Consider the following 6,706-nt stretch of genomic DNA (forward strand, 5'->3'; position numbering starts at 1 on the left):
ATATGGTGATTGCAGCCATGAAATTAAAAGATGCTTACTCCTTAGAAGGATAGTTATGACCAACCTAGACCACATATTAAAAAGCAGAGACATTACTTTGTCAACAAAGGTCCAACTAGTCAAGGCTATGGTAGTCATGTATGGATGTGAGAGTTGGACTACAAAGAAAGCTGAGCACAAAAGAACTGATGCTTATGAACTGTGGTGTTGGAGAAGACTCTTGAGAGTCCCTTGGAATGTAAGGAGATCCAACCAGTCCATCCTGAAGGAAATCAGTCCTTAGTGTTCATTGGAAGGACTGATGTTGAAGCTGAAACTCCAATATTTTGGCCACCTGATGCAAAGAGATGACTCATTTGAAAAGACTCTGATGCTGGGAAAGATTGAGGGCATGAGGAGAAGGGGACAACGGAGGATAAGATGGTTAGATGGCATCACCAACTCAATGGACATGAGTTTGGGTAAACTCTGGGAGCTGGTGATGGACAGGAAGGCCTGGTGTGCTGTGGTTCATGGGGTCGCAAAGAGTCGGACACGACTGAGCAACTGAACTGAACTTATATATTTAATAACATTCATTCATATTCCATTTAGTATTTCATTTGATTATTACAATAAGTATAATTATTTTTACTTTAAGGATAAATATATTGAGCCTCAGAAAGTTAAACTAACTTGGTTAAGTCATTTGACATTATCCTTTACAATGGACATTATCCATTATCCATTACTGACATTATCCATTATTGATAAATCCATTATCAATTTACATTCCCACCAACAGTGCAAGTTGAAGACAGATGTGAATGAAGCCAATATCTATATTTGCTGATGGTTGAAAATAGTCTCTTTACTCCACCAACTCTTTTTAGTGGATTGTTTTACAAATCATTTTACAATGTTGTGTTAGTTCCTGCTGTACAAGGTGAGACTTCCCTGGTGTCAGTCATAAGGATACATATGTCCCCTCCCTCTTTACCTTCCCTCCATCCCAGCTTCCCCACCCCACTCCTCTAAGACATCACAGGAGCACTGAGCTGAGCTCCCTGTGCTATACGGCAGGTTCCCACTAGTGACCTATTTTACACATGATAGTGTATATATGTCAATCCTAATCTCGTAATACATCCCATTTCTCAAGTCCCACATGTATCCACAAGTCTGTTCTCTATGTCTGTGTCTTTGTTCCTGCCTTGCAAATAGGTCCATCAATATCATTTTTCTAGATTCCATATGTTTACATTAATATATGATACTCATTTTTCTCTTTCTGACTTCACTCTGTATAACAGGCTCTAGATTCATCCACCTCACTTCAACTGACTCAAATTTGGTCCTTTTTATGGCTGAGTAATATTTAATTCAGGCTGGATGAAGCACAAGCTGGAAAACCAGTCAATCGTAAAGGAAATCAGTCCTAAATATTCATTGGAAGGATTGATGCTAAGCTGAAACTCCAATACTTTGGCCACCTGATGGGAAGAACCGACTCACTGGAAAAGATCCTGATGCTGGGAAAGACTGACGTCTGAAGGAGAGGGGACGAGAGAGGATGAGATGGTTGGATGGCATCACCAACTTGATGGACATGAGTGTGAGCAAGCTCTGGGAGTTGGTGATGGACAGAGAAGCCTAGTGTGCTGCAGTCCATGGGGTCATAAAGAGTCAGACACAACTGAGAGACTGAACTGAACCTTTCACTGTATATATGTACCACATCTTCTTTATCCATTCCTCTGTTGATGGACCTCTAGGGTGCTTCTACATCCTGGCTATTGTAAATTGTGCTGCAGTGATCATTGGGGTATATGTCTTTAATGTTTTCTCAGGGTGTATGTCTAGTAGTGGGATTGCTGGGTCAGATGGTAGTTTTTGAAGGAATCTCCATACTGTCTTCCATAGTTGCTCTGTCAATTTACTTTCCCACCAACAGTGCAAGAGGATTCTATTTTATCCATATCCTCTTTAGCATTTATTGTTGTAGATATTTTTTGATGATGGTGATTCTGACTGGTATGAGGGAATACCTCGTTGACTCTACCCTTCTTAAAGAGCCCTGTGATTTATCAGAGATAATAAGCGTGTGATTTGTGACTGCTAACTTCCAAGGATTCTATGTTATATTAATAAATATGTTTATAACAGGTAGAGATTACCTATATGATATGATGTATTGGTAAAGTCATATCACACATTTTTAAAAAGTATTTTACAAAGTAACTTTATTGAGGTATGCTTTACATGCAATAAAATGCATCCAACTAAATGTATGGCTTGATGTGTTTTGACAGATGTATACATCTGTGTAACCACCACCACTAGCAAGACACAGAACATTTCTGTCACCTTCAAAAGTTCCCTCAAGTCATACCAAACATTTTAAAATCCGATTAATTTCAGTGAGGTAACATCTCAGATTTTTGGTTTCAACTACAATCCTTTAGCTGTATATTTTCATTTCAAGTTTTTCAAACATTCTGTACACAGCAGATTCTTGCACAAATGATAACTTTTAAACCTGTGTAGAGACAGACTCAGCCATGCATGTGTTTTAGTTTTTATAAACATTCTCTCTGTGATACAGAGAGCACAGTATTGTTTATGCTGACAGCTGTGTGTGAATATTTTTACTATTTTGAGAAGTGAACAGGTTGGATTTTTGGGTGTGCCAGCAAGTCAGTACATTGTTACTGGCACGGTAGCACTTCCTTGTAGATTAATAATAGCTTTTCTTTTTAACTTCAACTTTTTCCAGTGCTACTATCAGATCACGAAATGTATATGATACTCATACGTAAGTTCCCAAATTTCTCACTAAATGCAATCATGAAAAATTTTTAAGATCTAATTAGTGAAGTGATTAATCATATTGGCACACAGCTTTAAGGCTGGGATGATGCAGGAAATAGCATTTGAGCCAGAATCTTATTCCCAACTTTCTTTTTGCTATAAGTCAGACATCATTAAGGGCTGCTGTTAATTCTTTCCAGGGGTTAGCACATCAGATGACAGATAACATGTAACTCAACAAATGCTATTAATTGATCACTGTTTCTTAAACTTCAAAGTTATACCAGCCATGCTACTAGTCATGGGACTGAATTTTCTTTTAGCACAAAGGCTTTATTATTCAGAGAAGCTTTAGGATTATAGAAAAACTGTACAGTAAATACAAAGGGATCTGATATACACACCTCACCTACCACCTCATGTCCACAAGCAGTTTTCCCTGCTGTTAGTGTCTTGAACGCTGTTTTAAGTGTAGAGCATTTTTTTTAATTAATAAATCAAATTTGATATTTGTGTCCCACCATTCTATGGGTCTTGACAAATGTCTATCATATACCCACCATGACAGTATCATACAGAATAGTTTCGCTGTCTTAAAAATGCCCTGCAATCCAACCATTCATCAAGACTCCCTCTTCTCAAATGTCTGGCAACCAGTGATCTTTTTATGCTTTTGACAGTTTTGAATTTTCAAGAATTCGTAGAGTTGATCACACTGTATACAGCCTTTTAGAAAAGGATTTCACTCAGCAAGGAATGGATAAAGAAGATGTGGTACGCATACACAATGGAATATTACTCAGCCATTAAAAGGAACAAAATTGTGCCATTTGCTGAGACATGGATGCACCCAGAGGCTGTCATACAGACTGAAGCAAGTCAAAAAGAGAAGAGCAAATATTGTATATTAATGCATATATGTGGAACTGAGGAAATGGCACAGATGAACCTATTTGCAGAGCAGGAAAGGAGATACAGATGTATAGAACAAACATGAACACCAAGCAGGGAAATGGAAGCTGAGATGAATTGGGAGATTGGGATTGGCATATATACATTACTATGTATACAAGAGATAACTAATGAGAGTCTACTGTATAGCACAGCGAACTCTGCTCAGTACTCTGTGGTGACCTTAATGCGAAGAAAATCCAAAAAAGCGAGGACAAATATATATATTTATATATATTTTTATATATGTATATATATATATAGCTGATTCACTTTGCTGTACTTCAGAGACTAACACAGCACTATGAAGCAACTATACCCCAATAAAAATTTTTTAAAAATAAATAGATTTTCTCCATGTCCTTTTTTGGTTTCGTTTTGTAGTTTCAAGTGATTATTGATATGGTTGATTATCATCTATGTTATTTGCAACTTTTCTATTTATTGTATTTGTTCATTGTTTATATTTTACCTTCTACTCTTTTCTGACTTCTTTGTTTTTAATGAAACATTTTATATGATTCCATTTACTTTCTTCTCTTAGCATATCAATTATATTTCTTTAAGAAAATGTTAGCTATTGCCCTGAAGTCTCAACATACATTTAAAACTGGCTGAAGTACACTTTCAAATAACACTATGATTCATGTGTAGTATAGGCAACTTAAAAAAGGGTATCTTAATTTCTCTCTCCTGTCCTTTACCCCATTGCTGGCATTTATTGCACTTATTTATAAGTTACAATCATTCAACACATCATTGCTATTATTATTTTGAACAAACTGCCATTTAGCTTCAGCAATCAAAAATGCTAAAAATTAAAAAAAGATTATCTTCATTTATTCTTTCTCTAATGTACTTCCTTTCTTTATGTACATTGGACTTTATGATTTGTATTATTTTTCTTCACAATAAAGAATTTCATTTAACATTTCCTGCAAGGCAAGTCTATTGGTAATGAATTCTGTCCATTTTTATTTGTTTGAGAAAGTATTTTTTCTCTTTCACTTTTAAAGAATTAATTTCACTGAATACATAATTCTAGGCCAGAGGGTTTTCTTTCTTACAACACTTAATATTTAACTCTGCTATTATTTATTTCCTAGGTATATAAAGAAAAGGCTGACATAATTTTTTATCCTTGTTCCTCCATATTTAGAGGCAAAAGATGAGTGATGGGCCAGACCCATCAATATCCTCATAAAGCTTCTTCTCTACAAACCATTCCTTTAAATGTCTTATACATCCATTTTCTGCCTCCTATCAACTTCCATTTTAAAAAGGTGACTTTTTTCTACAGATATTAAAATTATGAAAATGCACACTATGCTTTCTAAGCATTACATTAACCTTGAGGAAGAATTCATTAAATCATATTCTTTTTGCTAAGAAATGAAAATTGTACAGTTCTGATTTCATACAATGGAGATGATGCCAACTCAGAGTTTGGTGTCTCATCTCCCTGAAAGGCAGAGGCTCTCCTCCCCTTTCTCTTCAGTTGTTAACTAATGAGTTATCTTGAAATCCAGATTAGGCAGTCTGTGAAGTCCCTCCAAACAGAAGCACACCAAAGTCTCAGTAAATTGTTGATTTAAGAGTCAGAGAATGGACAGGGAGGCCTGGTGTGCTGCGATTCATGGGGTTGCAAAGAATCAGACACAACTGAACTGAACCGAACTGCGGCTATCATATTGAGTGAAATAAGTCAGACAAATACCATATCACTTATCTGTGGAATCTGAAATAGTGATACACATGAACTTATTTATAAATCTGAAATAGCCCTCAAACACAGAAACCAGTTATATGGTTACTAAAAGGGATAGTGGGTAAGGGGAGAGTGATAAATTAGGAGCTTGGGATTAATATTCATACCACCAAATATAAAATAGACAACCAACAGGGGCCTACTGTATAGCACAGGAAACTGTATTCAATATTTTTATAGTAAACTTTGCTTTTTTAAATGAAAAAAAAAAAAAAGAGTCAGAGAAGTCTTCTTCAACCTAATCCATGTAAATGGCATTGAAAGTGAAGTTGCTCAGTTGTGTCCAACTCTTTGCGACTCCATGGGCTGTAGCCTACCAGGCTCCTCCATCCATGGGATTTTCCAGGCAAGAATACTGGAATGGGTTGCCATTTCCTTCTCCAGAGGATCTTCCCAACCCAGGGATCGAACCCGGGTCTCCCTCATTGTAGGCAGACAGACGCTTTACCATCTGAGCCACCAGGGAAATCCAATGGCATTTGTAATATTATTTGCTGTAATTTGTTTCAGTTTCTCTGCCAGGAACCCTGATGTTAAGAACAGTAAATAAAGGGTGTTACGACCTTCACTTGGTGGTTTAGTCGCTAAATCATGTCCGACTCTTTGGGACCCCATTGATTGTAGCCTGCCAGGCTCCTCTGTGCATGGGATTTTCCAGGCAAGAATACTGGAGTGGGTTGCCATTTCCTTCTCCAAGGGATCTTCCCCAACCAGGGATCAAACCTGGGTCTCCTGCATTCTAGGCAGATTCTTTACCAACTGAGCTACCAGGGAAGCCCCATGACCTTCACTTTATAGACACTAAATATTAGTTTCCATTCATAGTGCCTTGCCTTGCTAATCAATTTCTTACTTCCTTTAAAATTGAGATAACAGCTTATCAATGCAATATTCTTTTTTGTTTTTATACAAGAAAGATTTAGAGTATACAGGATTTGGTAAATTCCCATAAATACTAGAATTTGTCTAATAGAAATAAATGCTTGCATAGGGCTTACTCTTAGGAGAATATGATTTTCACATATTTTTATTCGGCTGTGCTTAAGCTTATTTTTAGGCAGTGAGTCATTCTGATTTCAAATGCTGTTGTAGGCCCCAGGAGGAAATGGTTGCCAGACTCTAGCAAAGGACAGGGAAACAGCACCTCATTCACTCACCTAAACACAGGGCAATCAGTGTACAAATGCCAAAGAGACG

General features: G+C 36.9%; 1 non-coding gene across 1 annotated transcript; it reads right to left on the bottom strand.

Moving 5' to 3' along the window:
* Window positions 1–6,211: 6,211 nt before the first annotated feature.
* TRNAS-AGA lies at window positions 6,212–6,283 on the bottom strand. The gene has a single exon. It is a non-coding gene; the product is annotated as a tRNA-Ser (tRNA).
* Window positions 6,284–6,706: the final 423 nt, after the last annotated feature.

The sequence above is a fragment of the Cervus canadensis genome, chromosome 10 (assembly GCF_019320065.1).
Source record: "Cervus canadensis isolate Bull #8, Minnesota chromosome 10, ASM1932006v1, whole genome shotgun sequence".
In the NCBI taxonomy this organism is placed as follows: domain Eukaryota; kingdom Metazoa; phylum Chordata; class Mammalia; order Artiodactyla; family Cervidae; genus Cervus; species Cervus canadensis.